At 51.4% G+C, this 19,130-nt stretch overlaps 1 protein-coding gene across 2 annotated transcripts in view; it reads right to left on the bottom strand.

The window, feature by feature from the left end:
• The window catches only part of Epb41l1 (erythrocyte membrane protein band 4.1 like 1), a 127,476-nt gene that overhangs the window by 91,387 nt on the left and 16,959 nt on the right, over window positions 1-19,130 (bottom strand). The window contains exons 2-3 of one of the 2 annotated variants that reach the window (XM_040732886.1): window positions 17,594-17,642; window positions 5,844-5,914 (exon numbers count right to left, since the gene is read on the bottom strand). The gene's annotated coding sequence lies outside the window, so the exon portion shown is untranslated. The remainder of the gene's footprint in view (window positions 1-5,843; window positions 5,915-17,593; window positions 17,643-19,130) is intronic. The other variant, XM_040732885.1, reaches the window with a different exon arrangement.

Below are 19,130 nucleotides of genomic sequence, written 5' to 3'. Positions count from 1 at the left end.
ATACAGACAGACAGAACACTGTATACATAATAAATAAATCTTGAGAGAGAGAGAGAGAGAGAGAGACTCCCTGATGCCAGACATCTCCTGAATGTGTCTAAGAGGCCTGGGCTGGGATTGAACCTCCTAGCCAAAGAGATACCACTGGGGACAGAGTTCAAGAGAAAGTAACAGCTCTTGGTGGAAAACGGAGGCAGGCCTACAACTCCGCTTCTTAGTCCTGGCCCTCCAACTAAACTGCAACAAGAATCACTTTCCCTAGAAACCAGAAGGGGTGGGGGCGGGGCTGCCCCAGGGAAAGAGGGCCAGAAGTCTGCTCCGCCCCTATCAGCAGGTGATGACAAACCAGCTCCTCCCTCTCTCAGGTTTGTCACAAGGTCTGTCACCAGGGCTCACTGCATCTGCAGCATCAAGCCTGAGTCTTCCATGGACAGAAAACCTCTGCAGGACCCTGTGAGATGACTCACCCTCACGAGGCTCAGGGTCAGCTGAGGAAACAGACAGTGAGGTGAGGGAGAAGCTCAGCACTGTAAGTCCAGACCCACACTGCCATTCATTCCTCTGCGTCACCAGAACTGGTGGCGAGGGTCTAGATGGGGTATGGTGGGGCAGACCTGATCCTCACAGGAAACAGGTTCTATGGGCTAAGAGAAGCCCAAAGCAGGTTCTGCCCATCCCCCTGGCCCAGGAAACAGAGGAGTGACTGCCCCTCAGTATGGCAAGTCACTCCGGCATGGCATCCACAGCCATGTCCCAGAATTCCCCTCCTGGAGCCCCACCCCAAGAGACCTCCTGTGAATACAGAAAAAGCAATTTTTGCAGCATGTTCCTGGTGAGTCTCTTTCACTCACACAACTATAAACAATCTGCAAGGTCGTCAACAGGAAAGAGATATGCCCACTGTGTGCCGATGGAACACTCAGTAATGACACAGAAAGATCTCGGAGTCCCGGAGTGCCAACCATGGGACAGCACAGATGGGATTACAGTCCCGTGAGGAACCAGACAAGGGAAAGAACTGGGAGGAAACACAGCAAACTCCCTAACGGCATTCAGGAGTGATGCTCCCCACCCCCGAAATCTCAACACTGTGTTGTTACTTCCATTAGATATTAGAAAAACAGCAATAACTTCAGCAGGGCCCTGAGGACACTGGGCGGACAAGGAGAGAGGAACAGAAAGGGACAGGAAGGCCAGAGGTGTGCAGAAAGATCCAGAAGAGGCCAGAAAGATGTGTGTGGTGTCATGGAGATCAAGCAAGGGAATGTGAGTGGATCCATGTGTCCTGGGACACCTACCTCTGATTCCACCTGTACTCACAAGTAAACCAGATGCCAAGAAGACACTAAAATCTCCCCCATTCCGTTCTTCACTCAGGAGTCTGGGAAAGTGGCCCCACCCTAACCAGTGTGGAGCCCAGGAGTGGCATCTACAATACAAACCAAGCTACCAGGCGGTGGTGGCAAAAACTAACCCAGCACTTGGGGGCAGAGGCAAGAGAACCTCTGAGTTCAGAGGCCAACCGGTCCACAGTGTGAGTTCTAGGACGGTCTGGGCTACACAGAGAAATCCTGTCTCAAAACAAAAACAAACAAACAAGAAAACCAAACAAACAAACAAAAAATCTCCCAGGTGAACTGCCACACCCAGCTGCCCATGTCCACCCCAGGCAAACAGGGCTGGCCTCACGGAAAGGGCCGTTGTTGAACGTGCTAATATCTCTGGGATGCTCATGCTATCTGTGTTTCCCTGGGAGCCTCCAGCACCACACAAACACACTTCTTGGCCCATCCCTCAGCCTCATTGAGACATAAGGCTCCGCCCTTGATGCACGCTACATAACATGCCCAGAGTGACCTCCTCATTGCACACACTCATGAATCCACGCACCAGTGCCAGCCTCCTTTCTTCTTCTGAGTTTGCTCCTACCTCATTACCCACACCCTTCCAGCTGGCAGACCTCAGCCCAGAGCAAGGCCCTCCAGCACATCCTGCCTGAGGTCAGTGTCCCACCGCCGTTTCCCACTACATGTGAGACGGACAGTGGCAGGCCCAGAGGTGGTGGGAGGTTGGGCTAGAGTCCAACCCCGAGTCACGCTCTGAAGGCCAACGACTTCTGCTGCCACCTTTGACCCTCAGTCTAGTGAGTCAAGACGACTCTGGGCTGAGTCACTCCCAGATGTCCCCCATTAAGCCCATTTAAGACAACTGACATTGAGTACTGAGTGCCACAGCCTGAACGTGAAGGTCATCCTCCAGGCCAGCCTGTGGGAAGTAAGCCTAGCTGGGCCAAGTCAAGGCCAACACCAACTAGGCTACCCATCTGCCAGCAGGAAGCTCAGTGTCATCACTTTGCTGGGCTTTCAAGGCAGCTGAGAAATCCTCAAGTGAGGTCCTTGGGGACCTAAAACTGCGACTCAAACATTAGCCCCGACACATGCCTCCCCACATCAGCCACCATCAACACAAGGCAATGATCTTCTCTCCCTGCTCTTTGACGGGGATAAGCATCATCTAAGCCCAGCCTTGGGGCACCACAGGTCCTGCAGCCGAGGACTGCTCCCCAGTCTAGGCTTTCTCCTCTCCTTGACTTTGACAGGAGAGACACCAGAGAAAGGCATTTGGAGCTGCCATCTTGTCAGCCTTGATGACAACCCTGACAGGTGTTGCTATTATTCCTGTATTATAAATGTGGAAACTGTAACCATGCCATCCTCCCCAGATCACCCAGGACAGCTGAGCCCCAGGGATCATCTTCACACTGTCCCTACTGCTCCAACAAGTTCTGCTCTGTACACTGCCCAGCCAGCCCACAGAAGAAGTAGGGTGTCCATCATTCAGTAATCCTTAGCTTAGTAGCCAAAGACTGGGTCTAGCTGGAAGGAATGGGGGCAAGAACAGCTGTGGGGTTTGGGGGTGTCCAGGAGAGACTTCAGAGACACAACTTCCTTAGGGGGGAAGACAAAATAATGCTACAGTCTCGTTCATTCATTCATACAGTCTCACCCAAACATCATTCACTCATTCATTCATATTGTTGTGCTAGGGATCAAGTTCAAGGCTTGAACTCTACCACTGATTTACAACCCCAACCCCTGGAGTTCTGAGACTGGGCCTCACTATGAAGCCCAGGTTAGGCCTTGACATTGTCCTTTTGCCTCTAGCATCCCCAGTGCTGGGATGACAGGCACATGCCACTATACCTAGCTTTACATTCTGACCTGCATCTCACCAATAAACCAGAACCAATAAAACAGAATATGACCAGAGCCGTGAAACAGGTCAGATGAAGGCCAAGGCAAGTCGGAGTGGAGAGGACCCGAGCTGCTTGGCTAGGACAGTCGGAGCTGGAAGCACCAGGGGTTTTTATCCCAGTTATTTCATTTTTACAGGAGGGGAAAAGAGACCCAGGGAGGAGACAGGACCTTCTGAATGCCAAGAATAAGTGTATGGAAACATCAGGGTTAGGATGCAGGTCCACTGACTGTTGGGTTAGATTCCCTGGCATCAGATGAGAGATGCTTCCTGGGGAAAATGAACACGAGCAGGAACAAGGGGAGCACAGACAGCCACACAGCGCTTCCATGGGGACCCCAGCCCCACTCTGTGCAAGGTGTGGGTAGGAGGGAGGCTCTTCCATTCACCAATGCTCAAACTCCACTAGCAGCCAATCAGGGCTCTAAAGGAGGAAGGAACTTTGGTTGCCTGGGCAACACAGACAAAAGCCTCTCCTCCACACCAGGAGCAGCTGGAGTAGGATTCCACCCAAGCAGACAGGGTGCTCCTTTCCTGGCCTTAGGAGCAGAACAGACCAGTCCTGAACTCCAGTTGTGCCTCCGGATCCATATCCTGAGGGGAGGTGGGAGCAGATGGTCCTAAGAACAGTGCTGAGTCCTCTGCAGTCTTCCAGGGTCCACTGATGACTAGATTGTGCCTTAAAATGAGCCTGGGCCTGGGGCTGTCATGTTATCACCTAAGCATTCTTCCCCAGGCACCTCCAATGCTGACTCCCACCTGGACATGTGCTAACTCCACCCCCTTTCTCTCGTGCCCCCACCCTGACCCCAGTGGTCCTTGAGGGGAAACTGAAACATCTGTGACCTATACTGGCTAGCCCACATTCATCAAGAAGCAAAGAAAACCAAGTGGTTAGCCAGATGTGGTGGTGCACACCTTTAATCCCAGCACTTGGGAGGCAGAGGCAGGAGGATCTCCCTGAGTTCAAGACCAGCCTGGTCTATAACGTGAGTTCCAGGACAGCCAGAGCTGTTATATAGAGAAATCCTGTTTTGGGGGGCGGGGAAGGGGGGAGCCAGATGGTGGTGGTACATGTTGTCTTTAGTCCCAGCATAAGCCAGTGAATCTCTAAGTTCAGAGGCCAGCCTGGTTTACAAAGTGAGTTCCAGGACACCAAAGTTACACAGAGAAACCCTGTCTCAAAAAACAAACAAGCAAAACAAGAAAAGCCAAAGGGAGTGGGCAGCCTGCCTCACACACCTTTGAAAAGTTGCCCAGTCCCATCTAGAGCCCTGGAATACACAGAGCATTCTGCTAAGTGGGATTGCCTCTACACACTTTGAAGAAAACTGATGGGCTCTGAAAACAGCTTCCAAATGGAGCCCCAGCATTGCTACCTACAAGCCAAATGGCCATTCCTCCCCTTGCCAAGTCCCTAGGTCACGTATAGTATCTCCACAGAGGACTCTTGACTCAGAGGAGAAATCCATCGCTCTGGGATTTTGGAAGGGTTTTCCACACCAGAAGCCAGAACAAAGCCAAGTAGGACAGCCCACACCTGTGATATGAACCTGGGAGGTACAGACTTCAGATGAGGCGTTCAAGGCCACCTTGGCTTCCCAGAAAGTTCAAGACCAACCCAGGCCACCTAAGACCATGTCTCAAAAACCAAATAGGAGGGCCAGAGAGATGGCCCAGAGGTTAAGGGCACCAGATGCTATTCCAGAGGAGCTGGGTTTGATCCCAGTAACCATATGGTAGCTTACAACTCTAGTTTCAGGGGATCCAATGCCCTCTTCTGGCGCACAGACATACATACAAGCAAAACAATCATACACATACAGTAATACATTTTAAATAAAAACAATGGGGTGGAGAGATGGCTCAGTGGTTGGAAGCATCCATTGCTCTTGCAGAGGACCTGGGTTCTGTTCCCAGCACCCACATGATGACGACTCACAACTCTCCATGACTCCAGTTCTAGGAGATCTGATGCCCTCTACTGACCTCTGTGGGTACCAGGGATAAATGTGGGGAATGTACATGCATAGAGGCAAAACATTCCTACCCACAACATAAATAAATAAATATTTAAAAAAAACATTAACTACAAAAAGAGTCCAAACAACAGGGTTTCTCATGGAACACCTCACTAGCCAGGAAAGTTAAGACCCACAAGCCTGCCCAGACTCTGCTCGCCACAATCCCCTCAGCCAGCCACTGGAAGCCCTACAGCTCCCCACACGCAGGTTCTTTCTCCTCCCTTCTCCACATAGCCACCCCCTCACACACTCCTTAAACGGTCTCTTCTCCACTTCCATTGCCTGAGGAGCCCAGGACCAACAGCCTGCCTCCCACGGGCTCCACCTCACTCAGATCCTCAACCTGGCCCCGCCAGTCCACCTCGCCATCTTCCACCCGAGAGCTGCTGGCATCATCCCCAACCTAAGCCCGGCAGGCTCTCCCTGGAAGCCTCGGCTCCTGGCCCAGGGCACATGGGCGTGGGACACTGGCCGCCTGCGATCACACTTGACTTCTCCACTCCCAGCACGTCTGCCAGCTCAGGCCACTCTAGCACCCAGTCCCGTTGGAGGCCCGTCACTTACTGTGTCCTTTGCACCTGTGGTTACCTCTGTCCTGGCTGGTCTTAGGTCAACTTGACACAAGCTGGAACCGTCTGAAAGAAGGGAACCTCAACTGAGAAAATGCCTCCCTGAGATCCAGCTGAAGGGCACTTTCTTAGTGACTGACGGGGGAGGGCCCAGCCCATGGTGGGTGGTACCATCCCTGGAATGGCAGTCCCGGCTTCTGTAAGAAAGCAGGCTGAGCAAACCATGGAAAACAAGCCAGGAAGCAGCATCCTCCGTGGCCTCTGCATCAGGCCCTGCCTCCAGGTTCCCGCCCTCACTGCTTCTGATGATGAACTACTAGAGAGAACTGTGAGTGAAATAAACCCCATCCTCCCCAAGGCGCTTTTGGCCATGCTGTTTCATCACAGCAATAGTAGCCCTAACTAAGACTGCCGGGCGGTGGGGGTGCACATCTTTAATTCCAGCACTCGGGAGGCAGAGGCAGGCAGATCTCTGTGAGTTCGAGACCAAGCCTGGTCTACCGAGCGAGTTCCAGGACAGGCTCCTAAACAATACAGAGAAACCCTGTCTCGAAAAAAAAAAAAAAAAAAAAAGACACTCTGTTATTGGAGGGCCCTCTTTGAATGGGCTGCTGCTGAGCAAAAGACCCCAGTTTGCCCCAACTGAGCACAGGAGATGGTGCGTCTCTGCTCAGCCACACCTACCTCTCTAACTCTTGCCCAGACCCTAGGAGGCACACACTGACATCAGCCTGTTTACAGATGAAGAACCAATCTGGAGATGTGGGCAAACCCAGCAGAAGCCACACAGGCCATCTTGGGGAGAGAGATAAATCGAAGCATTTAAGCTCTCAGGCTGCCCTGTTCTCTGCCCCCAAGAATACTGCAGTAGCTAAAGGGCTCAGAAAGTATAGCATGTGCCCCGCTGAGTCCTCCTGGGCTGGCAAAGCCACATCAACGAGGGTCCAGCCTGTTCCTCTCTAGATTTGCCCTTATCCAGCCCACACCACAAGATAGCATGGACCTTCTTCTAAAAAAGAGTGGCTGTAGCCAGGCTTTCAAGAGAACTGTGCAGTTACCTTCATGACCAACAATGATCTATCTTCCTTCCTTCATTCCTTCCTCCCTCCCTCTCTCCCTCCCTTCAGACTTATCTCTTTTTAGCTGGGTGGTGGTGGTGCACACCTTTAGTCCCAGCACTTGGGAGGCAGAGACGGGTGGATCTCTGTGTTCGAGGCTGCAGAGCAAGTCTCGGTCTATAGAATGAGTTCCAAGTCAGCCAGGGTTATATAGAGAAACCCTGACTCAAAAACAAAAAACAAACAAAAAGATTTATCCCTTTTTATTTTGCATGCATGAGTATTGTGCGGGGATGTATGCCCTGGTGCCCACAGAGGTTAGAAGAAGGCACTGGATTCCTGGAACTGGAATTATAGACAGTTATGAGTGCCATATGGATGCTGGGAACTAAACCCAGGTCCTCTGGAAGAGCAGCCAGTACTCTTGACTGCTGAGCATCTCTCCAGTCTCATCAGCGATGATTTCTGGGCACTGCCCTTCAGATAAACTAAACCACAGCTGGGCATCAGGGACTACGAGGCTCCAGACCAGCTCAGCTTTCCAATTTCAGTTGCTGCTGCACCCTCACCCCATGCACAAGTGGGTATTAACTTACTGCCATGTTAATTCCCTCTAAAAGCCACCATTTACCAAGCACCTACTAAGAGCAAGAGCGATGCTGTAGGCCCAGGCACCCACCAGCAGTCTCTCGCTCCCTCCGTCAAAAACTTACTGACTGCCTATCTTGTGTTGTACAGCATAGAATAAAGAACAGACATGAACTATTAAAAAAGCAAAAACACACAAACTGAGATTGAGATGTGGAGATAAACTGGGCATAGTGGCTTTTGTCTGTAGCCCCAAATTTGGGCAGAAGAGTCATGATTTCAAGGCTAACCTGAGCTACACAGCAAGATCTTATCTCAAAAACTGGGCAGGGGCAGCAAGAGAAAGCAGTTGTGGGAAAAGTGGGATGGAGGAACTGAATAAACTGAGGCATAAAAGGTAAGGGCCAAAGCTATAAAGAGCCAGAGGAAGCAGCCAGGTGCTTTAATCCCAGCCCTCGGGAGGCAGAGATGGTGGATCTCTGAGTTCAAGGCCAGCCTGGTCTACAGAGTGAGTTCCAGGACAGCCAGGGCTACACAGGAGAGCTCTGTCTCAAAAAAATAAAAAAAGAGCCTAAGTGATGGGAACAACCTACATAAAGGTCCTGAGGTGAGAATTTGCTGAATGAAGGAAGAGAAAACTCCTGTGGCCCAACTAAGTGACCCAGGGGGAGAAACAAGATGGGGGCATGGGGCTCCCTTTCCTCAGGGCCTTCATGGGAAGTTTAGATTCTTATTTTTTGTCCAAGATAAGGTTTCTTTGTGAAGCACTGGTTGCCCTGGAATTTACTCTGTAAACCAGGTCGGACACAAACCTAGAGGCCCCCACCCAATCCAAGTGCTGGGATTAAAGGCATGTGCCACCAGGGCTGGCTGGGAAGTTAAATTCTATTCTAAGAAAAAAAGAGAGTGAAGTGGCTTGTGTGCTATGAAGCTCTCCCCCAGCGGCCACCTGGACAGGAGTCAGTATACAATGCATGCAAAGTAGGCGATACCAGAGGAGATGCTAGGTAAGCGCGCTCCCGTTCCCTCCTGTCTACCAGCCTCTTCATCCCAGGCCGGGAATAGCCTCTTCTAATTCCCATTCCTTCCTCCAACCTATATGTTGTAAAAATCTAAATTTGCTGAGGACAGGAAAGGCAATCTGCATACTCTTGTTAGAGTTCAGCACACAGTGGGGCTGCAGCAGCGCTGGGCTGTTCCTCCCTCCCTGTGAACTGGCCACTGAGCTGACTGTGGATCAGGAGGGAGAGGAGCCAGCAAGCTCAGGCACTTCCCTCTGCCTTCTCATTCTCTATCCCATTCTCCATCAGGCATCCGTGGAGACTGTCAGAAAGCCTGGCTCTTGGTCATTGTGAGCTGGGTATTCGGGTAGCATAGGGAAAGCTCCCCTCACCCCTGAACTCAGAGGGCCATAGTACGGAAAGAAGCTATTTCCCAAAGACATTAGATACTCACTGGGACGTTAGCTGATCCTATCAATATCTGCAGGAAGCAACTGAGAGGTGAAGCCTTTGTTTTCCCGTTCGGAACCTAGAACCATCAATATCGCAGTTTGTCCAAGAATGGCAAAGCTCTATTAGAACAGCGGAGTGTGGTTGGAGACCACTGAGGCCCAAGCCACACAGATAAAGAGACTGGTCTCCAAGAAAGGACTAGACTTACCCACAGTGACAGGCTGAGGAAGTCTCCAGCCCAGGTGGGAAAGATAGCCCAGGGAAGGCTGGGATTTGGGGGTGGGGGTCAAGGGCAGGGCAGCACTGCTTCTTCTGGCCTGGCCTGCCCCAGCTCCAGCCCTCCCACTGCTCAGGGGTGTGGTGAAACCTGCCAAACCAGTCCCGGTGCCAGGGCCAAATGACAGCGCCCAGAGCCGTAGGAGCAGGCAAGGCAGCAGACAGCAGGAGTCTGGGACCGGAAGGACTCAAGAGGCTCCACCCGACCTGTCAGCCCAGGCCAGAGGTCCTCGCACTGCCTGGGGACAGGGTAGGTGCTCCCTGCCGAGCCTTCTGTCACTGGAATGCTGTGTGTCAGGACTAACCAGGACCGTCCCCCACGTCTCTCCCCTCCTGCTCGGGACAGTCAACCTTCTGTCTAGCTGTGTCACTTGAGCAAGAAACCAAGGCTTATCTGAGAAATAAGACAGAAGGCAGGGAGGTGGTAAAATGACAGAGATCACCCTCAGGTCCTGTGGACCAAGATGCACGCTCTAGACAGAAAAGACTTGGTTAAAAGGCTGGGATCCTGTGAGCCGTGACACAGAGGCCACGTATGTGTCTCACAGATGCAAAGGACTATCTCCTATCTCAGTCCAAACCCCCATGAGGACAATGGGGAGAAGACCAGAGACAAGCATAGACTGTTAGCCTACGGTCGCACAGCAAGACCATGGCAGAGATGGAAGCAGGGGTGAGACCGACTTCCCAGAACACAGCAGCTTCCACAGGAGAGTCATTTTCCCAAATTCAATACCACACCTCACCCCAAGAAACCAAGAGACCCCTTTATTACTATCCCCCAGGAACTCCAGAGACTAATAGAACACTCTGTGTATTTTACCAACCAGGTACTGCCAGTCCCTGAGAGCTGCTATACAAAAATACCACCAACAGCTGGCTTTGTTCCTCACGCTTCCAAAGGCTAGAATGTCAAGGTAGCAGCAGATGTAGTGTCTGGTAAGGACTCCACTTTCTGGTACACAGCTGGCACCTTCCAGCATGTCCCCGCATGACAGAAGGACAACCCAGATCTCCGGGATCTTTCATAAGAGCAGACATGCCATTCACAAGGGAGGAACCTTCACCCCAAAGGCCCCGCCCTAAAACCAGCACCCAGAGCTATGTGCCAGCGTTTGACTCCTGGGGACATAAATACAGACGGTGTTTACTCACAGCACTGACTTTCTGCACTCCAGCATACAGGACACTGGTGTGTGGTAAGAACTCAATGAATGTGCTACTAAGTCAAAGCTCAGTGAAGTAGCAGACTGGGTCCTTTTCTAGGCGCAACCACCAGGGCTGGGAATGGGAAAACAGAAAACAGGCAAGAAAAGGAAAATCTGAATCTAGGTGTGGAGGGTTATGGAAGAAACAAAGATACTATGGGCTCAGAGCTCCCACCCAAAGGCTGGGAGGCAGTTGTCCCAGTCACACTGAACGTATGGACTATAGGCCTGTGTACTTCTGTTACCTGATGCTCACTCACTCTCCATCATTCACAAAGTAAACTCAGGGCAAATCACCCCACCCTTCCCCACTGGAGCCCCAGAGGTAGGACCCCCAGCTGAAACCATGAGGGACCACTTGCCTGATAAACGTCAGTGCAATGGAGATGCTGCCGCCTCCCGTGAAGGGCGTGTACAGCGATGGATAGGTACATGACCTGTGAACATGTGCCAAACCATGAAATTACCAACAATAACACAATCATCACTGGCCGCATCAGATCCCAATATCTAAATATCAACAACCATCATCGTGGTTTCAACTGCACAGTAGTATGAATTACCTACTGAGCGACAGGCATAGTATTAAGCAAAGTTGCCTGTATTCTCACTGAAGGGAGAACCATTACTGACTCCATTTCACAGATGGTCAAATCAAGGCACAAAGGGGAAAAAAAGTATATCATAGAGACTCACAGTATCGAGGTCTCCATGCAGGCCTGCATCTAGACAGAGCACAAGTTTAACTGTAATCCACTACTGAGGCAACTCCAGGAGCCAATGCATGACACACATGTCCCTGAGCTAACGTAGTCACCTCCCTGACTCTTGCAGTAGTAACTTCTGAAGTGCACATAACTGTGTGTCTCGGGTAGCTGGGTCACAGGTGAGAACCAGCCCAGCCATGTCCTCCTTCCAGGCCCACTTAGCTGTTATCCTCCTGGGCAGTAGTTACCTTGCTTTCCCAGTCCCGGGTACCCATGCGAGTCCCCACAGTCCCCACAGTCCCCACATGTACTTCCCAGCACCAATCACGTTCCTTCCGCTGTTTGTCAGAGTCTCTAGACTACATGAAGAAAAAGACGGTTGTTCATGTTACATGGCACATCCCCAGTGGCCATGCAAATTGTAGAAAAAGTATTCAGCCAAGTCTTTGTGAAGCAAAGGTTAAATGGCAGGGGAAAAGAAAATCTATGCCAACCCTATGAAACTCACATTCAATTGCTCGAGATGAGCCATTTCATCTCGCCCGGTCTCCACCTCTTTACCTGCTAAATGGGGACTATTCTTCCTGGTCTGCCTCCTCTCAAAGCTGCTGTGAGGAGCAAATGTGTGTGCCTTTTAAGATGTGATGCTCGTTAATGCATTTATTCAACAAGTCTGCTGAGCCTAACATGTGGGGTGTGCTCCAATACAGACTATTCCTTGAAACAAGATTTAGGTTTAGTTTATGTGTATGTGTCTTCTGTTTGCATGTTTGTATGTGTACTGTGTGCATTCCTGGTGCCCACAAAGGCCACAAGAAGGCACTGGGTCCCCTGGAATGGAGTTACAGATGGTTGTAAGCCACTATGTGGGTACCAGGAACTGACCAGGGTCCCACACAAGAGCAGCAGTGTTCCTAAGAACTGAGTCATTTCTCCAGCACACTCAGTATTGAGTTATGAGAGAGGTCATTCACCTGCCATAAAGCTTATCACTTTAACCCATGTAACTTAAAGGCTCCTAGTCTGTTTACAGAGTTGCATAACCATCACCAATAATCTCAGGATCCCAGGCAGCTTTGCAAGAGTCCCCAGGGCTCTCAGAGGCCCAAATCTCTGGTTTTGGTTCATACCAGATGCCACTTTTCTGAAAAAATTCAAAACACTCCTTAGAATTTCTCTGGGACAAAAATGGAGCACATGGTAAACACTGAACTGTCTTAGAGACTATACTCCCTGTGTTGGGCTTCCCTGGGGGAACACCCACTCACATCAGCACAGGCCCAGCCTCTTCCCAGCTATGACAGCAACCGTGCCAAACCTGGCCTCAGTTTCCCCATCTATTACTTGGATAGCAGGCTGTAACCCATGCTTCTAGCATCTCACAGAAGGAAGCCCAGCTTGTTACATCAGCTAAGATGGACAAAGCAGTGGGTTGGAGCTGGAACTGGGACCTGAAAACACAGGAGACCTTATTCTGCGGCTCTCAGGAAGTCTGGGCCACTCTGCACTGGAGGCATGATGCTCATGTGTGGGCGCGCGCACACACACACACACACACACACACACAAGGAAGGAGTACTGGGAGGAGCAGAGAGAACATCCCTCAAAGCTCCCCACAGCTGTCAGCTCCAGGCAATGGGAAGAAAGAGCTGGAGTCCTGTGTGTTGAAACCTAGCTCTACTAGGCTAAATGTGAGTCCTTGAAGAAGTTGTTTTCCTTCTCTGAGCCTCAGTTAACACGGAATGGGACAGTTAGGATTGGGGATATGATTCAGTTGGTAGACTGCTTGCTTAGCATATACAAAGGCCTGGATTCAATCCCCAGTGCTACATAAACCAGGTGTGGCAGTGCATGCCTGAGATTCCAACAGGAGGACAGTCAGAAGTTCAAGGTCATCCTAAGCTTAATGGTGAATTCAAGGCCAACCTGGGCTACTCATGGGACCCTGTCTCAAAACAAACAAGGCACTTCCTTTCCTGCCCTGTACTTCAGGGTTATGAAGGAAAATCAGAGAGAAACATAGAGAGACAGAGACAGAGACAGACAGAGAGAGACAGAGACAGAGACAGAGAGGAGAAAAGAGAGAAGAGAGAGATGAGAGGCTGAAAATCCTTCTGTGGGAAATACTTCGATTTTAGTTCTATTTTAGTCTCTGAGCTGGAGACTATCAGAGAAACTCCAGGACCCCAGAGACATGTAGTTGCAGAAGAAACGCTGTCTAGCTGAGCCTTATCTGGGGAACATTCCCAAGGCGGGCCCTCCCCAAACATCCCCTCTGGCTGCAGGCAGGCAGTTAAGGGATGACCTGCTACTGCAGGGGTGAGGCTGGGGGGCAGTCGGTGCAGCTGGAGTCAGGAGGGCAATGAGCTGACAAAGGCAGGGAAAGGAAGGGCAGGCCTCCTGACTGAGTCTCCCATGAGTCTGGCCCTTCTGCAGAAGACAGTGTCACAGCCACCTTCTGTGTGACAAAGACATCTCATTGCTTTCCTTGGAACTTTGGGGTCTTCACCTACAAAATGGGGAGATAAGGACCCGCTCAGTAAGTATGACTGTCACTAACAGCAAACTCATTTCTTGGTTCTCCTCGATCTCAGACACAGGTTAGGGACTAAGCCTGGGCTGCTAGGGGTACTGTCCACCTGTCTATCCAGTACGATTAACAGTGACAGAGGCCTCCTCAAGGGCCTGTGCCACCTGCTTCAGTCCGTCGTCAGGAGTGGGGATAGGGAGCCCCCTCTCCAGCAAGGCTGCCAGAATCCACCCCGCCTCTCAGAGCTCTGAACCCTGGGCAATGGACCATCCTCCCTCCCCAAGCCCCAGCAGGAGTGAAGGAAGGCTAATTCTAAAACCTACAAGTGAGCATGCCCTGGGGGTCCACCATCCCGGTGGGGCTAGCCGCCTCACATCTGGAAAGGGGGAAGCATACTGAATATCTCTCTTGCACTACTGAATAAAACAAGATGGAAGGAAGGGACACTTTGGATGAGGGCTAAAACACAGCTGGCCATCTTTGCCTGCAGCTCTCCAATCCTGGGGAAATCTAGTGACCCCTTTTTCTCCCTTCCCTGTCATCACTAAGGTATTCCCCTCTCGTGGAGAACCCTTTCTGAAGCAAACCTTCAGATCCCAGCTCCATTCAACTGAATCTGTGGCTTCCTGCTCCCCTGTTCCCTGACCTCTCTCCTCTGAATTCCCACTGTGCTTTGCCGCCTCTCTCGATGGTAATTTGCACACTGTGTTACAGCGAAAGCTGCACACCTTCACCCCACTCTGGAGGACACAGGGATGACAGTCATTTTAACAAAGGCGCTGAAGCCCAGCAGATAGGAACTTAAGCAACAGCTTGAGGATTCTCAGCCCTGAGACCCTGAGCCAGCCACTCTCCTCTCTAAGCGTGTTTCCACTGGCAAATGGGGTAATAGCAGTACCTCCTATACCGATTGGCTGGTGTAATTTAATGAGATAATATGTCCAGTACAGAACCTTGAAGTAAGCAAAGCCTACTGACGCAGCCTTGGTTTGAAAGACCTTTTAGGCAGGTTCATGCATGGTTTTTCTTCATTTCTGAAATACCTGGTACAGAGCTGCATGTTGGACAGGCAGATGTGCATGGAGACAGACAGTGGGCCTCAGCAGGAAGTCAGAACAGTACAGCTTAGGTCTGGGCTGTCTCTGCAGGTTGTGAACTGTGTCACTAAGCAGATGCACCGTGGCGCCATGGCCTACCAAGCAGAATGACCTGAAGGTGGGCTCTGAAGCCAGGCTCCATGGGCCTGAATCCCAGTGTGTAGACTTAGCTGCGCCTCTGCTTCTGCACCTGTACAATGGGCTGATGACCATTGTAGAGGTGCCCACCAAAGGGCTGTCATGAGGGTGATTCGTGCCAAGCAGTGGGGCCTGAAAGCACGCAGGCCTCCATTACTAGGCTGCATTATTGGGCTTTTGCTTCCTTCAAGGCTTTAGGCTGGACGTATTCCCTCGTTTAATTACACCGGCAGATCGGTAGAGGAGGTGCCATCATTGCCCCATTTGCTATCACAAATAAGTTCAGAGAGGAGAATGGCTGACCCAGGGTCTCATGCAGAGGATAATGCAGTCATTAAGCTGTTGTTATCACTGTGGGTGCTTTATACCCAACATCGTCGAAGGGGGCATTTTTGCCCCCTGCAGGCTATGAACTGTTCCTTCTCCTATAACCAGGACCCCACAAAAACTCTAGTGTGACCCAGGGCTTTCTGCCCAGCAGTCACCATGACCTTGGTGTGGTGGTAGCCTCACCCCTCCATTAGGCACATGGGCAGGAACCTGACCTATGCCAAGCAACTCACAATGTCCCTGTCTTTTTTTTTTTTTTTTTTTTTTTTTTTTTGGTTTTTTACGAGACAGGGTTTCTCTGTATTGTTTTGGAGGCTGTCGGTCCAGCCCGGCCTCGAACTCACAGAGATCCACCTGCCTCTGCCTCCCGAGTGCTGGGATTAAAGGCGTGTGCCACCACCGCCCGGCACAATGTCCCTGTCTTACAAGGATGGGACCAATTAAGAGTCTTTCTCTTGACAGATAAACACTAGCAGAAAAACAGTCCTTTTTGTTTGGCAGAGGACAGCTCAAAGGGAAGAGACAAGTCGTAGTGGGAGAAAGACAGTGAGTTTATGTGAGTTAGCCTGACTCGTCATCCTTCAGTCCTATGATCGGCCACAGGTCAACCTGGGGCAAGAGCCCATCTGTGCAGCGGCTGTGGGGACTGCCGCTGTGCGTTGGCCCAGCCTCCCCCATCTGAGAACAACTTCAACAGGTCGAATATGCTCACCCACATTGTATGCAAGGTGGAGCTGAGGCCCAGAAAGGAAAGGCAACAGGGTCAAGACCCTGGAGAAAGCATACGCGACTAACTTGTGGGCCAGCGGCCTCCACTGCAGCAAGTTGTCTCTCACATTCCCTGGCTCCCTCAGTAGAGAGACGGTGGCTGATACCTATGGCCTCTTCCTTCTCTACAGGGTCCTACAGAGTCGCCCCCGAACATGGCTCCTGGGAGGGCTTGAAGAGCATGAAGAATAAATGCTTGGATAGATCTCCGCCTCCCCTTGCTGCGCCCCCACCTCCCCGTGCACACAGGAGCTTGCCCAAATGTCAGGGAGCTGCTGGGCAGCCTCCCTCCTGGGGAGTCCTAATCCACCTCCCCTGTCCTGACTGCCCTCTGGTTGCAGACAGAGAATTCCTTGTTCCCAGTGCTTCCTGCCCAGAGATCTCCGAGGGGCCCGAGTGCTGGCAGGAAGGAATCAAATCGCTCCTCTCACATGGAGCTAAAGGCACCCTGCCCCCACTACTCAGGGATAACACACTCCAGCTCTGTTAGCCATGCATCCTACCTGCCCCAGCCTGGCTCAACACCACTGCCAGCCCTCTGCCACACACACACACACACACACACACACACACACACACACACACACACACACACACACACCTCATATCTACCCAAAACTAAACTAGAAGATTCTGGAGTAATGTTACAACCCCACAGTGATATCTGCATGTGCCTTTGAAATTTCTCAATTAATGTAGGTTACTGGCTTTTGCCCTCCCTGTCACTTCACCCTGCTGTGGGCTAGTAGTATTTTGTTTTCTCTTTTCTGTTTGTTTATTTACTTTGCTTTATCTTGTTGTTGTGAGTGCATCCCTTTTTTGGAGGGGGGTGGGGGTTTGAGACAGGGTTTCTCTGTGGCTTTGGAGGCTGTCCTAGAACTCTCTCTGTAGACCAGGCTGGTCTCGAACTCACAGAGATCTGCCTGCTTCTGCCTCCCAAGTGCTGGGATTAATTTGTTTTGATTTGGATTATTGCATTGGTAGAGAGGCTTATCAGGGTGCAGAAATTTTTCAGCTACAACCCATTTAGCTAGCTTATATGTTGAGATTCTTTGAAGTTCATTGCTAATAAATATTTCCCTAAAACCCCTGTCTTGAGAGAGAGAGAGAGAGAGAGAGAGAGAGAGAGAGAGAGAGAGAGAGAGAGAGAGAGAGAGAGAGAATTTTCCTGCCAGAAAATTCAACAGATCTCATTCATCCTGACCCATGATTCTAGCATGAACAGAGCAGGAGGCCCCATCATGCCCCCGACTAATGTAATCTACACCCAGGAGAGGCTGAGCAAAAGAAAGCAAGGGCCCAGGGCCCACAGATCCAGCTAGATCCAGTTTCCAGTCTGCTGTCTCCACCCTAGGTGGGCAAGTGGCTCAGACAGACTTTCACCGGCCAGCGTGCTCAGAGAAGCAATACTTCAGGCTCTTCCACAGGGACAGCCTCGGCACAGTCCCTTTGTCAGCCTTAGCAGAACCTGAGGCCGCTGCCTCAGCATTAACAGAACAGTCCAGAACCTCTGGGCCCAACCTCTGCTGAAGCAAGAGACAGCCTCTGGGGCCCTCACCCCTCTGCACACGGGCTCCCCGGGGGCACTCACCCCTCCTCTGCACACGGGCTCCCCGGGGAAGACGTCCTCAGCCAGGTACCTGGAATGAGAAGAGAGTATTAGCCTCTTTGGCATGTGAGGCTGGCACAGGAAGATCTGAGGAACCTGGCAAGTTGTTGAGCCACACAGTGCCAGAGGGCAGGCGGAGGCTAACTCGAGGATGAGTCCTCACTCTAAGGCCACCGTGAAGCTACAGGCTGGAGAGGACAGGAGATAAGAAAATATAACTGGCCAGGCGTTGGTGGCGCACGCCTTTAATCCCAGCACTTGGGAGGCAGAGGCAGGCGGATGTCTGTGAGTTCGAGGACAGCCTGGTCTACAAGAGCTAGTGCCAGGACAGCCTCCAAAGCCACAGAGAAACCCTGTCTCGAAAAACCAAAAAAAAGAAAAAAGAAAAGAAAATAAGAAACTGTGGGAGAATTAACGAGGAAGGAGCTTGGCTGAACAGCCACAGAGACAAAGCGACACTTAGAGAGGCACTTAAAGGTGGGACCCATAGACGTCACAGTGCCCTGGTAGAGCAGAGGACAGACAGCAGGGCACCTCAGGGCTTTCCTTCACATCAGCCCAGCGGTTTCCAGCACCACCCATCAGTGTCTCCACCTGCCTGTTCTGCCTCAGTCTCCCCACCTGTGACATAATGCGGTTGGCCTTAGGCATCTCTTAGGGCCTTCCTAACATTGGCACTCTTGCTCTGGTATAACTCCATCCGTCATGGAGGTCTTAAGTCCCCTTGTTTCTTCTTTGAGCTCCATCTGGCCTGGCACACAATGGGCAGTGTAGTTGGGAGAGAAGACCGGAGTCCTTATGCACTCAGAAGCGCCAATCTCCGTGTTTGCTCTCATGAGGAACATGACGACCAAGTGAAGAGGAGGAATACGCACAGGGTCTGGCTTGTGAACTGTGTGGCCTGGCCAAGTCACTTGGCTCCTAATCTAGAGAAGGTGTGAGCTGTGGCATCAGCCTCTAGAGCCAACAGGGAATTAAAGGAGAAGATCTTATGGAGAGCTCCACCCTCAGAGAGGACAGGACTCCAGGGTGAACTGACACACGGAAGGCACAGTAGGGAGGAGCGGGATGAGACATCACACCCTCACTAGCCACTGGGTTGCAGGACCCATGCTGGTGGGAGCTGGGGGGGAGGTGGGAATGGCAGGGGTGGAGTCGGTGCTGCTGGGGGGAGGTGGGAATGGCAGGGGTGGAGTCGGTGCTGCTGCTTCTGCTTGCTCCTCCTCCTCCTCTTCTCCCAGTTAGTGTCTCTCTAGGTAGCCCTGACTAGTCTGGCACTCACTATATAGACCAGGCTAGCCTTGAACTCATAGAGATCCATCTGCCTCTGCCTCCCCAATATTAAAGGTGTGCCCCACAACATGGAATTTGGACCATGGTACCTAACTATTATGTTGTCTGTACACCATTTGGTTTTTCGAGACAGGGTTTCTCTGTATTGTTTTGGAGGCTGTCCTGGAACTCACTCTGTAGACCAGGCTGGCCTCAAACTCACAGAGATCCACCTGCCTCTGCACCC

The sequence above is a fragment of the Mesocricetus auratus genome, unplaced genomic scaffold, assembly GCF_017639785.1.
Source record: "Mesocricetus auratus isolate SY011 unplaced genomic scaffold, BCM_Maur_2.0 Super-Scaffold_100028, whole genome shotgun sequence".
Taxonomy (NCBI): domain Eukaryota; kingdom Metazoa; phylum Chordata; class Mammalia; order Rodentia; family Cricetidae; genus Mesocricetus; species Mesocricetus auratus.
Note: the sequence above shows the minus strand (reverse complement) of the source record. Positions and strands in the feature narration are given on the sequence as shown.